Here is a 287-nt window from a genome sequence, read left to right on the forward strand (position 1 = left end):
ACCGCGATTAAAACATTAATTTTTAATCATTAACTCTTAATTTGATCAAGTAGGTTTGGTGATTAATTAAGTTATGCTGGAATTTCCCTGTGCACACAAACCAAGTTAATCCGGTATGGCTAAGTCGGGTTTCCTCATCAATCTAAGCAATTTGCTGTACATTTTCATTAAGATATATACCAACAAAAGTCTTACAAACTCGGTTTGTAAAAGTTCCCAGTTTATGTATTACTAATAACAATAATTATAATTTTTTTATATTATGTGCTTTTTATAAGCGTAAAACA

This window comes from Rhagoletis zephyria, unplaced genomic scaffold, assembly GCF_001687245.7.
Source record: "Rhagoletis zephyria isolate East Lansing unplaced genomic scaffold, Rhagoletis_zephyria_1.1 Rzeph_scaffold_00713, whole genome shotgun sequence".
In the NCBI taxonomy this organism is placed as follows: Eukaryota; Metazoa; Arthropoda; class Insecta; order Diptera; family Tephritidae; genus Rhagoletis; species Rhagoletis zephyria.